The sequence below is a fragment of the Tachysurus fulvidraco genome, chromosome 5 (assembly GCF_022655615.1).
Source record: "Tachysurus fulvidraco isolate hzauxx_2018 chromosome 5, HZAU_PFXX_2.0, whole genome shotgun sequence".
In the NCBI taxonomy this organism is placed as follows: domain Eukaryota; kingdom Metazoa; phylum Chordata; class Actinopteri; order Siluriformes; family Bagridae; genus Tachysurus; species Tachysurus fulvidraco.
The window spans coordinates 739,280-753,750 of NC_062522.1; the positions used below are offsets into that span (position 1 = coordinate 739,280).

General features: G+C 40.9%; 1 long non-coding RNA gene across 1 annotated transcript; it reads right to left on the minus strand.

Moving 5' to 3' along the window:
• Positions 1-24: 24 nt before the first annotated feature.
• On the minus strand, positions 25-1,754 carry LOC125141250. Its single transcript, XR_007140632.1, has 3 exons — positions 1,695-1,754; positions 504-620; positions 25-70 (listed from the first exon to the last, which is right to left on the minus strand). It is a non-coding gene; the product is annotated as an uncharacterized LOC125141250 (long non-coding RNA).
• Between the last annotated feature and the right edge of the window lie 12,717 nt (positions 1,755-14,471).

Genomic DNA, 14,471 nt, shown 5'->3' on the forward strand with positions numbered 1-14,471 from the left:
CTTTAACAACAACACACACACCTTGAATATAGAGTCCAGCTGTTTTCTGCTGATGTTTGATTTTTGTGGTCTGTGAACAAACAAAACCCATCATGTAATATGGACTATATGTATTCATAGCTGCACAAATCACACACTAATAAATACACACACAGATATTTAACACTATCCTCTTAACACAATACACTGATTTCAGGATTTCCTAACTGACACCAACATGTTTAGAAACAAATGTTTGAATAAATGAATAAAATCTTTATATAGTCATTAATGTCCCAGGTGTAAATGTTCTTCTGTAGCACCACAGACCCTCCAGCTCAGGGACTGCAGACTGAACTGAACTCTTAAAGCACTTTTCCTCACTGCCAGTCCGAGAGCTGCAGCACTGCACAGTTTAGTGTTTTACTGCTTCAACACCTGATAAAGCTCATGAAGGGCTTCATAATGAGACGAGTGAGTTTGATCAGGTGGAACACTGCTGTAAAACACCTCACTATACTGACCTCATATCAGTAGAACTGTCTCTGTCTCTGAATTTAAGTGGACATTCCATTGACCGGTCACTCTTCATGGACACACAGCTGGGTTCTGGTGAGTCTGATCTCTTTCCCTCCATCATTCTAGAATTACAACAGAAATATCAGCAATAATTAAAGGTGCCCTTCCACACAAAACCCTTTTTACTTGTATTTTTTGATATGTGTTAGGTCTGTACAGTATGTGTTTGTGTCGGGAATGTGAAAATGAACTGCTACCTCCCTGTCAGCTCTAGCCACTTAAAAGAAATAAGCGGAGAAATCAGGACAATTAGAAAAGCTGCTCAGTGTGATGAGGAAATGATGGAGCTCATTACTATTCATGAGCTCTCACACTTGAGACCTCGCCCACAGAATTCGTGTAGCTCAGTGAGTTTCCTATAGAGCAAGGATGGCTGAACGTCAATATAGCTGAAGAAGCCATTCTGCTGCAATTCCAGGTGATTGTAAACAAAGTTCCTCTATCCTAGGCTACTTATTGTATTGGGTGAGTGAATAGTGATATCATGCTCTGATATCCTAGTGGTTAGCCAATTGGAGCCAAGCAGCATAGCTCATTGAATATTAATGAGAACTTCTAACTACTAATGAGTCTTCCTGCAGGCTTTCTATACCACACTAGAACGGCTTGAAACAAGGTAACCGAGGCATTTTTTCCACAAAAAATGTTAGAGTCCATGGTAAACTTCAGACATTACCACAAAAGTAATGAAATACGTGTGGCAGGGCATCTTTAATACTCTGCTGTCTCAGCACTGTTAAACAATGTGTTCATCATTAAACACCAATAATTCCATCTTTTTAATTCAGATCCAGTCTGTACACTTATTCAAACAGGAGACAGGCTTCATAAGTCAGGAATTACACTGATATCAGGAGTCCCAATCACAGCTAACTGACTCAGCTGGGTCTTAAAGCCTGTAGATTTCACTGACACAAAGCTCTGCTGCTCTTATGCTCCACATTACACCGTCCTTTTTACTCTTCTCTCAGTGAATGATTTGTCTAAACTGTTCTTAGATCAGATCAGTGATATATTCACTGCTATTAAACACCTTAAAGTTGACTTCCTGTGTTAACTAGTGAGTGTTTAGAGATACAGATGTGTCCCCATGAGACGGTGTGTATTTATTACTGGTGAATGTAAAAGTAAGTCACCTCTCGTCTTTCTTTAAGTCCTGTTTCCCAGACACACTCATGTTGGAGGTCATGTCTCCTTCTCCAGATTACAGCAGGACACACGTTTACTTCACTCCAACATCGGTGTGTTAAATTAAACCCTGAATCAGCACAGAGTTCACTTACAGGAAATAGTCATGCTATCAAGTTATAAAACAACCTGTGTACATTAAAGCTTCAGTACAAACCCACAAAACTCTTCTGCATCTAGTGTCACTTCAGTGTGTTTATATATTAGAGCTTTAGATACTCACTGTGTTTTTACTCCTCAAATCTTTTACTGTTCACTCCACACAAAATGGAGCTGCTGACTTTCACTCTTACTGACACTGGTCTAACTGGTTTGTCTGGTTTATGCTGCTGACTTTCAATTTCATTTACAGTTTATACTGCAGAGGGGGTAAGGGCAGTGACACAAACACACACACACACACACACACACACACACACACACACACACACACACACACACACACACACACACACACACACACACACACACACACACACACACACACACACACGGGCGTTGGAAGCAATTAAAAAGTGGGTGAGTCCTGTGAGTCCGGACACTCCAGTGTGTGTGTAACACTTCCCAGTGTGCAGAGAAGAATACACACAGGGGGTTGCACATTTATAAAGTTTTTATTCTGATTAACATAAACTATAACACACCGTCACTCATGAGGGAATCAAGTGAGAGCGCAGTGCCATAACCACTCCATGTAACACTGCCGCCACCTGCTGGCAGACCAGGAGAATAACATTTTAACACAATATTTAACCTCAAATCTATACTCGTTTAAAGTCACATATTATTGAAGTGCAGTATTCAGTCATTGTGTTACATGTGTGTTCAGTCTGTCAGGGAATCAGGCCATCAGACATCAGGAGTGTGTACAAGTGGTACAACTTCACTCTATACTATACTCACACATCAACATCTGGGGCTCGTCTCACTCTCTGTAACGAACTGATCCAGAGTCGTTAGTGACATTAATACTGAAACATCTACAGAGTGCAGCAAGACGAGAATTATTTAGTTTATTGTCAAATCAGAGATTGCCTGAAGACTCTATTTGTTGTGGTTAATAAATAAATAATAAATAAAGATTCAGTTGTTTTTGACTGTCACATACACAGTAAGTCAAGACAAGAAGCTTTTATTGTCATTTACACCATATATATGTGACACAGGACACAGTGACATGACACAACGTCCCCCAGGACCAGGGAGCTACAGAGAACAACACAGAGATAAGGACTGAAGTAAGTTAGTCCTAGTCACATAAAGTGTATCTGTACAACCTGGTGTACACAGTGTGGGACACAAGACAAGAAGACAGTGTGAGACAAAAGACAAGAAGACAATGCAGGACAAAAGTGGCCAGGCCGTGATTGTAAATGAGAACTGGTTCTCAGTTAACTCACCTGGTTAAATAAAGAAATAAAGAAAGAAAATAGCAGTGCAGTACAAAAGACAGTTAAGACAAAAGACAGTTAGGACAAAAGACAGACAGGACAAACAATACAAGACGTTACATTACACAAAAGCAGCAGTGACCTACAGTGTAAATACTGTTTGTCCACCCAATATTACGTGTGCAGAAATACTGTAATGAACACATTAGTATTATAGCAGCAGTTATATGAGGTAATGTAATGTCAATAAGACACAGTATACAACATGAAAACCTGCTCCTTCTTAGAGTCTGCATAAACATAAGTACATTATAAATAAGTCACACAGTTACAGTGTGTGGTGTGACGTCTCACAATCAATTAGATCTGCATTCATTCATTCATTCATTTGTGTATTTGTTTGTGATTTAATAATCGTTATAAATAATACATGTTTATAAATATATCTAGTCCAATAAGCTTGTTAATTTATTTGTGTGTTTATTAGATGAACTTGTTGGTTTGTTTAGATTTATTACAGAAAGCAGAACACAATCCAGTCTTCATTGTTAATAAATGTAGATAAATCAGTTAGAAGGTAAAATAAGCACTGTTACATCATGTTATAGGAAGTTTAGGTATTTTTAAATAGTCTCCTGTAACGAGGGAATTTACAGCGGTCATTATCACAGCTGTTTATATTCCTCCTCAAGCTAACACAGACCAGGCACTCAAGGAACTGTATGGGAATATAAGTGAGCAGGAAACCGCACACCCAGATGCAGCGTTTATTGTAACAGGGGACTTTAACAAAGCCAACTTCAGAACAATAGCTCCAAAATACCTCCAACACATCACCATCAACACGCGTGGTGACCGTATACTGGACCACTGCTACTCTCCCTTCCGGGATGCTTACAAATCCCTCCCCCGCCAAGCTCTCGGCAAATCAGACCACTCGTCCATTCTGCTCCTGCCTGCTTATAGGCAGAAACTGAAACGGGAACCCGCCCACAGGACAATCCAATGCTGGTCGGACCAATCAGATGCTATACTACAGGACTGTTTTGATCACGTGGACTGGGACATGTTCCGAGCAGCATCTGATGACGACATAGAGGTGTACTCAGATTCTGTCACGTGTTTCATCGGGAAGCGTGTAGAAGATGTTGTGCCGACAAAAACAATCCGCGTCTACCCCAACCAAAAACCGTGGATCAATAGCGATGTTCGAGCGGCCTTGTCAGCGCGGACGTCTGCTTTTAAATCCGGGAATCCTGACGATCGCAAACAAGCTAGCTACGATCTCAGGAAAACCATCAAAGCCGCAAAAAGACAATACAAAAACAAAGTTGAAGAACATTTCAACACCAACAACACAAGAAGCATGTGGTAGGGCATCAACAACATCACGGACTTTAAAGGGAACAAACCAGCGACTGTGAACATTGCCGCCTCTCTACCGGATGAGCTAAATAACTTTTGTGCTCGTTTCGAGGCTCACAACCTCGCCCACACAGAGAGCGCTCCCGCGGCTGCAGAAGAAGTGAGTGCACTCTCCGTCTCTGTCGCGGATGTAACCCGATCCTTCCGACGGGTAAATATCCGCAAGGCTGCGGGTCCTGATGGCATCCCAGGTCGTGTGCTCCGAGCATGCGCATCCCAACTGGCCGGTGTGTTCACAGACATTTTCAACCTCTCCCTGTGTCTGTCTGTGGTTCCATCATGTTTCAAAAAATCCACCATAGTACCCATACCAAAGAAAAATAAAATCACATGCCTAAATGACTGGAGGCCAGTTGGTCTCACACCCATCTTCAGTAAGTGCTTTGAGAGACTCATCAGGATTACATCTGCTCTGTGCTGCCTGCCTCACTTGATCCGCTACAATTTGCATACCGCAGCAACCTTTCCACAGACGATGCTATCGCTCTCACCCTACACACTGCTCTCTCCCACCTGGACAATAAGAACACCTATGTGAGAATGCTGTTTGTGGACTACAGCTAAGTATTTAACACTATAGTGCCTGCCATACTTGTAGTGAAGCTCCAGACTCTGGGACTAAACAGATCTCTGTGCAACTGGATGCTGGACTTCCTGACAGGCAGAAGTCAGGTGGTGAGAATGGGAAGCAATACTTCATCCCCGCTGATCCTCAACACCGGTGCTCCTCAGGGCTGTGTCCTCAGCCCACTCCTGTATTCCCTGTATACACACGACTGTACAGCCACACACAGCTCCAACGTCATCGTCAAATTTGCTGATGATACAACGGTGATAGGCCTGATCACCGACAACGATGAGACGGCCTACAGAGAGGAGGTGAGCACCCTGACTACATGGTGTCAGGAGAACCACCTCTCACTAAACATTGACAAGACCAAGGAGCTGGTGGTGGATTTTAGGAGACAGAGCAGAGAACACAGACCTATCTCCATCGACAAGACACCTGTGGAGCGTGTGAGCAGCTTTAAGTTTCTGGGTGTCAACATCAGTGAGGATCTCACCTGGTCCACACACACCGACACAGTGCTGAAGAAGGCACACCAACGCCTCTTCTTCCTGAGACGGCTGAGGAAGTTTGGAATGAGCCCCTGCATCCTCAGCACATTCTACACCTGCACTATAGAGAGCATCCTGACGGGCTGCATCACCGCTTGGCCAGCCACCCATCCCACAGACTGCTCTCTCTGCTCCCCTCAGGAAGACGTCTCCGCAGCATCTGATCCCGCACTAGTCGACTGAGGGATAGCTTTTTCCCTCAGGCCATCAGACTAATTAACAGCCATAAATAACACAGCACACAGCATATTCAACAGTTCAACACCGGACTATACACACATGCACACACACACACGGTATTCGTACAGCATCAATACACACTGGACTATACAAACACACACACACACACTGCATCTAATCTAAAATAACAATCTATCTGACAATAAGCTATCGGTACCACAGGACATTTCTGTATCTGTACAGTCTGTTGCACCTTAACATGTTACATAATATTACATGTATATAATACTTATATATATATATATATATATATATATATATATATATATATATATATATATATATATATATATATATTTATATTTATACTTATACATACATATATGTGTGGTTATATATATGTCTAGCACTACACTGTGTGTACTGACTATGTATGAACACATTGCACCCTTTCCACATTTTCCACATTTGCACATTTCAATGATGCTGAGCATTTTGCACATTTTTTTCTAACCTGTCTGTAAACTGTTCTATTTATGTTTATGTTATGTTACTATTGTATGTAAATGGTTCTGCAATGTCTGGAGCTCGCTCTCAAGAATTTCACTCACCAAGGCACATGTGCCGTGGTGATGTGACAATAAAGGTGACTTGACTTGACTTGACTTGACTTGACACGGTTTCTATTGTCTCAGACCAAAGAAGTGACCAAAGCCAAGTCTGAGGGACGGGTTGCTTCGGGGAACGTAAGTGTACCATCTGTATATCTGTCTATCTGTATATCTGTCTGTCTGTCTGTCTGTCCGTCTGTCCGTCTGTCTGTCCGTCTGTTTGTCTGTCTGTCCGTCTGTCTGTCTGTCTGTCTGTCTGTCTGTCTGTCTGTCTGTCTGTCCATCTGTCCGTCTGTCTGTCTTTATCAGTCCTCTCGTCCTGAACATAAAGGATGTGTTGTTTCTGCTCTGCAGGAGTTTTGAGAACAACTGGAACACGTATAAACTGCTTTCTCACGTGAACCCAGCTGAGGTGAAGGTAAACATGAAGCATGTGACAATCCTGAGGGAGACATCAGGGCAGATACACTGCCTCACACACACACACACACACACTGTCTCAGACACACACCACCCAGTATCATGCACACACACACACGCACACACACACACACACACTGCCTCAGACACACACAAACACACACACACTCACACACACATATATACACACATACTCTCTCTCTCTCTCTCTCTCTCTCTCTCTCTCTCTCTCTCTCTCTCTCTCTCTGCCTCTACAGATTGAGTGTATCACCTGGTCTACTGCTGAGGACTGGTGTGGTCATGGCGGTTCTAATTTAGGAACTAAAACTTACCACAGTTCCGTCATAGAAACAAAGCACTAAATGACTCACATGAGTCAGATTTCAATAACAGTCTGGAGTTACATCCTCATTTTCTCATTTATTTACATGTCACGATATATTTTCTGGTTACCATGGCAACCCCCAGCTAGTAATTCCTAAACTAGCATGAATAAGGTAGCTGATTTTTCTCAGAAACAAGTTAGCACCCATAAGTTTTGCCATCTGTGTGTGTGTGTGTGTGTGTGTGTCAGAGGTAGGAGTAAGTCACACATGTGCAAGTGACAAGTAAGTCTCAAGTCTTAACCTTAAGGTCTCAAGCAAGTCCGAGTCATTTTTTGTGAGAGTCAAGTCAAGTCAAGTCACTGCTTTATGTCAAGCAAGTCAAGTCGTAGCTTGAGTCAAGCAAGTCACTGGCAAGTTATACAGATATTTGATGATTTAACTAAATGTATATATTATACAAAGTTAAATCTACACTATTTATGCACTATGAGAGTTTTATTTGCAAGAAAAACTGATTATATGCATTTATTATTAAGGTGTCCACATACAGGTGAGTTGTAAATACAATAATAATCTAAAATGAATAAAAATCAAAACGACAAAGAATAAGATGTAAATGTAACTGAAATAAGGCCAACATAAAAGCATGAAAAGTTTCAAACATGCCTCAAACATGGCAGAAAACCATGCAAAAGTATATATAAAAAAAGTACAATGGTTTCTATGCAACCCTCACTCACTCATTCACTCACTCACTCACTCACTCATTCACTCACTCATTCATTCATTTCCTACCGCTTATCCGAACTTCTCAGGCGTCATCGGGCATCGAGGCAGGATACAACCTGGATGGAGTGCCAACCCATCACAGGGCACACACACACACACACACACACACACACTCTCTCATTCACTCACACACTCACACACTATGGACAATTTTCCAGAGATGCCAATCAACCTACCATGCATGTCTTTGGACCGGGGGAGGAAACCGGAGTACCTGGAGGAAACCCCCGAGGCACGGGGAGAACATGTGTTTCTATGCAACCAAATAGCATTTTTGAACAGGCGTTCCCTTTTAATGGGACATGTCAATCACATCAATCAAATAGTAAATTATTGAATCACACAAACCTTGAAGTGAATTTTTTATTGTTTAGAGAGTGAGAGAGTGAGAGAGTGAGAGAGAGAGAGAGAGAGAGATGATTGAAGTGAGTATAATTTATTAATTAAAGGGATAGTTCACCTAAAAATTTAAATTCTGTCATCTTTTTCTCACCCATGATGTTACAACCCTGTATACATTTCTTTGTTTTGATGAACACACATGTAGATATTTTGAGGAATGTTTGTAACCAAACCATTCATGAGCCCCATTCACTTCTATAGTGGGGGGATAGAATACTATGGAAGTGAATAGGGCTCATGAATGGTTTAAAAACATTTCTTAAAATATCTTCCTCCGTGTTCATCTAAACAAAGAAATTTATACAGGTTTATAACATTATGTGGGTGAGAAAATTATAAAAGATTTTTTATTTTTGGGTGAACTGTCCCTTTAAATTGAATGTGTGTGCTTGTGCAAGCGAGACAAGAATTATGTCTGTGCTTGCAACTCTGAAGTTTTTTATTTTTATATCTATATGTATGTTTTTTATATATATGTGCATCCCCATAAAAATCCATACTCTTTTCACTCAAAGCCTAACACTGAAGACCAATTATAAGAGCTATTGCAAAAAAGCTGACATTTCCACATGAACAGTGACCAACCATTTACACTACATTGTGCTTGCAAAAAATTTAATTTGATAGAACTTTGTCATTCCATTGTGAGCGATGTGGTCGCATTCTGCTGTTCTTCTCTTCTCAGCTTGCACAAAATCCCGGTACCCGAACTTAATTATTTTTGGTGTAGCGCCTTCCATGTTACAGTTAGTGCGCTCTCCCTCTGCTCTTGTGTGCGTAAACAATTAAAAACAAAATTGACCAAAAAGATAAAATGAAAACAAAAAACAAGTTATTTCGAGTCACTTAACTCTAGTCCAAGTCAAGTCTCAAGTCATGAATGTCAAGTCAAAGTCAAGTCGAGTCTTTTTTTAATATTTGTCAACCAAGTCAAAAGTCTCAAATTTGCGACTTAAGTCCGACTCGAGTCAAGTCATGTGACTCGAGTCCCCCAGCTCTGGTGTGTGTGTGTGTGTGTGTGTGTGTGTGTGTGTGTGTGTGTGTGTGTGTGTGTGTGTGTGTGTGTAACACAATGCCATCTATTATTATGGAGAACACAGGCTTTGAGTGAGTGTGCAAAAGGGCAAAGTCAATCACTCCGGACCCCTCACATCCAGCACACTCACCCTGGACCCCTCACATCCAGCACACTCACTCTGGACCCCTCACATCCAGCACACTCACCCTGGACCCCTCACATCCAGCACACTCACTCAGGACCCCTCACATCCAGCACACTCACATCCAGCACACTCACTCACTCTGGACCCCTCACATCCAGCACCCTCCCTCTCTCAGGACCCCTCACATCCAGCACACTCCCTCTTTGAACTGTTACCATCTGGTCGGCGCTACAGAGCCCTGAGCTCCAGAACGACCAGACATAGGAACAGTTTCTTCCCTCAAGCAATCCACCTGATGAACACTTAACACCATGGAACACACAACTCCTAATATTTGCACTATTTATACCTCAATAGCACATTTCATACTTGCACTCTGTACATACATGCATACATATTGTCTGTACTGTTTACTTCAACTGCACACTTCACAAATTCATGTGTACATACAAATTGTATATATTGTATACTTATTTGCATATGTATATTTCATATGTTTATTTAAACTGCACATTTTCACACCTGTAAATGTGTACATACAATTTAATCTATACTACATATGTCATTCTGTTACACTGTGGAGATTATGTCACTAAAACAAATTCCTCGCATGTGTAAACAGACCTGGCAGTAAAGCTGATTCTGATTCTGATTCTGATTTATCACCTTAATTAACATTGTTTGGTTTAAGAAAGTTAAATTGTTAACTTCAGTTCAATTCAATTCAAGTTTATTTGTATAGCGCTTTTTACAATAGACATCATCTCAAAGCAGCTTTACAGAACATAAACATAGAGCAGAAGGTAAACATAATTAATGATAAAGGAAATAATGAATAATAAAAGAAATAAGAATTAACAGAATAAAAATTCTAGATTATTATTAAATATAAATAGTTCACAATGTGTATGTATTTATTCCCCTATGAGCAAGTCTGAGGTGACTCAGGCAGCAGTGGCAAGGAAAAACTGCCTTAAATTGGTAAAGGAAGAAACCTTAAGAGGAACCGGACTCAAGGGGGAACCCATCCTCATATGGGTGACACTGGGGGTGTGATTGTAATATACAGTCAGTTAAATGTTGTATTGGTGTGAGGTTCAAGGACTTCTGATTTCCTGAGTACCACAGAGTCTAACTGGAGATGTCTCAGGATTCTTAGAGTCGGCCTCGGCTCAGTGGATGTCCAAAGGCTTCGTCCCACAGAGGACGTTGGGAGCTGGTACAGTGTCTGGATGCCTCGGGATAGGTACAAAGAGAAAAGCAGTGGAAAGGGATTAACATATCTGCTGTTCATAAAAATGTGCTGGTCTGATGTACTGGTGCATGATATTATGGGATGTATTATGTGTACGCCTGACTAAAGAGATGAGTTTTTAATCTACATTTAAACTGGGAAAGTGTGTCTGCGCCCCGAACACTATCAGGAAGACTATTCCAAAGTTTGGGAGCTAAATAAGAAAATGCTCTACCACCTTTAGTAGACTTAGATATTCTGGGAACTACCAAAAGTCCTGAGTTTTGTGATCTCAGAGAGCGTGAAGGATTGTAACGTGTTAGAAGACTAGTTAGATACATGGGAGCTAAACCATTAAGAGCCTTGTATGTAAGTAGCAGCAGTTTGTAGTCAATTCTATACTTAACAGGTAGCCAGTGTAGAGATGATAAAATTGGGGTTATATGGTCATACGAATATATGGTCATGAGAACTCTGGCAGCTGCATTTTGGACTAACTGTAACCTATTTATTAAAGATGCAGGACAACCACCTAGTAATGCATTACAATAGTCCAGTCTAGAGGTCATGAAGGCATCAACTAGCTTCTCAGCATCAGATACAGAAAGGATGTTTCTCAGCTTGGCAATGTTTCTAAGGTGGAAGAAAGCTGTTTTGGTAGTATGAGCGATATGATTTTTAAAAGACAAGTTACTGTCTAATATAACACCGAGGTCTTTCACTGTCGAGCTACTAGTAACAGTACATCCCTCTAAATGGGAGTTAAGTTGTGAGAGTTTCTGTGCACTGGTTTTTGGAACTATGAGTAGTATTTCTGTCTTATCGGAGTTTAACAATAGAAAGTTGCAGCTCATCCAGTCTTTTATCTCTCTAAGGCACTGAGTTAATTTGGACACTGTGGCTATTTCATCTGGTTTTGATGAGATATATAACTGTGTGTCATCAGCATAACAATGGAAACTAATCCCATGTCTTCTAATAATGTTCCCTAATGGAAGCATGTATATAGAGAAAAGCAGAGGTCCTAGAACTGATCCTTGAGGGACCCCATAGTTAACTGGTAGTAAACTGGAGAATTCACCATTTAATTCTACAAAATGGTATCGGTCAGACAGGTAGGATCTAAACCAGCTTAAAGCCTGACCATGAATACCTGTGTAATATTGTAAGCGATCTAGAAGAATGTTGTGATCTATAGTGTCGAATGCAGCACTGAGGTCAAGTAGAACTAATAGTGACATACAGTCTTGGTCCGAAGCTAAGAACAAGTCGTTTGTTACTTTAACAAGTGCAGTTTCTGTGCTATGATGGGGCCTGAAACCTGACTGAAACTCTTCAAGGATGTTGCTTTCCTGTAAGAAGGAGCTCAGTTGAACAGACACAACCTTTTCAAGTATTTTAGACATAAACGGAAGGTGTGAGATAGGTCTGTAATTTGATAGTTCATTAGGATCTAAGTTAGGTTTTTTGATGAGTGGCCTAATAACTGCCAACTTAAACGACTTCGGGACGTAACCTAAAGATAACGAGGAATTAATGATATTAAGAAGAGGCTCACCAGCTTTATGTAACACTTCTTTCAGTAGTTTAGTTGGGATGGGGTCTAGTGAACATGTTGTTGATTTAGCTGTAGTAATAAGTTTATCTAACTCTTCCTGTCCTGTACTTGTAAAGCTGTGCAAAGCCTTAGGTGCGATTGTGTCACTGGTTGCTCTCATATGTTGAGCGTCACCTATTTTATTCCTTATACTTTCGATTTTATCAGTGAAGAATCTCATAAAGTCCTCAATACTGAAATGTGATGGAATAGTGTGTTCAGATTTCTGTTTTTTTGTTAAACTAGCCACTGTGCTAAATAAAAACCTGGGATTGTTCTGGTTATTTTCTATGAGTTTGCTCAGGTGCTCAGCCCTAGCAGCTTTTAGAGCCTGTCTGTAGCTGGACATACTGTCCTTATACGCAATTCTAAAAACCTCTAATTTAGTTTTTCTCCATTTCCGTTCGAGGTTACGGGTCTCCCTCTTGAGGGTGTGAGTATGACTATTATACCATGGTGCAAGTGTTTTATCTCTAACCTTCTGTAATCTGACTGGGGCAACAGTGTCTAATGTGCTAGTGAATATAGCGTCTATGCTGTTAGTCATTACATCTAGGTCGTTTGTGTTTGAGGGTACAGTAAGAAGTCCAGACAGATCAGGCAGGTTATTTGTGAATCTGTCTTTGGTGGTCAGGATAATGGTTCTACCGAGTGGATAACGTCGTGAGACACAGTTAGTCTGTTCTATAGGTAGTGTGTACATTATGAGGTAATGGTCTGTGATGTCATCACTTTGAGGTATGATATCTATATCAGCGACTTCTATTCTGTGTGATATTATTAAATCTAATGTGTGTTTACGACGATGAGTTGCACTAGTGATGTTTTGTTTGAGCCCAAGTGAGTTTAGTAAGTCCATAAATGTGAGTCCTAAAGCGTCGTTTGTGTCGTCAACATGAATGTTAAAGTCTCCTACAATTAATGCTTTGTCAAAGTTAACCAATAGGTCTGAGAGAAAATCTGTGAATTCTCTAAGAAAAACTGTGTAGGGCCCTGGGGGTCTGGGGGTCTGTAAACGATCGCTAGAGCAAGAGACATCAGGGATTTCTTCGTGTGCATGTGCGATAGTGTAACATTAAGGACGAGCACTTCAAAAGAACTAAATCTATGCTGTGTTCTCTGGGTAACAGTGAGGTAATCACTAAGGATAGTGGTGACACCACCTCCACGACCAGTCAGACAAGGCTCGTGCTTATAGATATATCCTGATGGTGTAGACTCATTTAGACTGATGTATTCATTTGGTTTAATCCAAGTTTCGGTGAGGCAGAGTGCAGTAAGGCTATTATCTAAGATCATTTCATTTACAATAAGTGCTTTGGGTGCAAGAGATCTAATGTTCAGAAGTCCAAACCTTAAGAACTGTTTTTGTTTGTTTCTTTGGCATTTTTCTGGTCTAATTACAGTAAGAACAGAACATCAGTCTTCTGTCTTGTCAGTAGGCAGCACTGTTATTGTGGAACCGAATGAGTGATTTGAACCTTGACGATCTTGACTTGGAATCATGTGAAGTTTCAACTCACTGGAAAGATAAGCTGTTGCAAATTATTGAGAAGTATGACTCAGTTTTCTCAGGAGACATAATGGACTGCAGAGAGGCTAAAGGCTTTGTCCGTCGGATTAACCTCACTGATGGCAGACCCTTCTGTTTTCCATACAGGTGGATACCACCAAGCCAGTACGCTAAACTGAGGACAGCTTTAAACGAGATGGAGGAAAATGGAATCATCCACAAGTCACATAGTGACTATGCTTCCCCTCTCTTACTAGTTTGCAAAAAGAATGGAGATCTCAGAATCTGCACTGATTTTAGGTGGTTAAACGAAAGGACTGTCAGAGACACCTACCCTTTACCACACCAGTCTGATGTGTTAGCTAGATTGGGAGGCAATACCTTCTTCTCAACCATGGATCTTACCTCAGGGTAGTATAATGTCACTTTAGTAGAAGAACACAAAAAGTACACTGCATTCTCTTCTTATTTGGACTCCATGAGTATAATAGGCTTCCCCAGGGTCTCTTTAATAGCACAGCCACTTTCATGAGAATGATGAAGTCTATATTTGGA